The sequence below is a fragment of the Physella acuta genome, unplaced genomic scaffold (genome assembly GCF_028476545.2).
Source record: "Physella acuta isolate Inbredline_101_S28 unplaced genomic scaffold, ASM2847654v3 ptg001127l, whole genome shotgun sequence".
Lineage (NCBI taxonomy): Eukaryota > Metazoa > Mollusca > Gastropoda > Physidae > Physella > Physella acuta.
This window is the reverse complement of record NW_026732644.1, coordinates 146,883-147,500: the sequence shown is the minus strand read 5'-3', so window position 1 is coordinate 147,500 and position 618 is coordinate 146,883.

Genomic DNA, 618 nt, shown 5'->3' with positions numbered 1-618 from the left:
TATGGGAAGAGGCGCAGCTTAGTGGGTTGTTTGACTTTCCAGAATCTGTCTCTGTTTTCTCTCAGGCTAGTGTAGTAGTTTCCGAGGATCGGTATAGAAATGAAGATAGTTCGTTGTCTGATAGAGTAGGTAGTGAGTTTTGTCAGTCTCAGACTAAGGCTGCCACTAGCTTTGGCTCAGTCCCTGAAGTCGACTCTAACCTAGCAGGACCAGCACAAACGTCAAAACGTGCTGATAGCTTACGAGTTGAGAGTTGTGTGCCGACAAGTACTGAAGGCAGTCAGCAAGTTATTGGTTTAGATAAAATCACGGCGACCACTCTAATGTTGACCAGTCATGAAAAGGGGCTGTCAATATCTGACCCAGTGGATACAACCACCGATGATATCACGGCAACCACTCTGTTATTGGCCAGTCATGAAAAGGGGCTGTCAATATCTGACCCAGTGGATACAACCACCGATGATATCACGGCGACCACTCTGTTATTGGCCAGTCATGAAAAGGGGCTGTCAATATCTGACCCAGTGGATACAACCACCGATGATATAACGGCAACCACTCTGATGTTGACCAGTCATGAAAAGGGGCAGTCAATATCAGAACCAGTGGTTACAA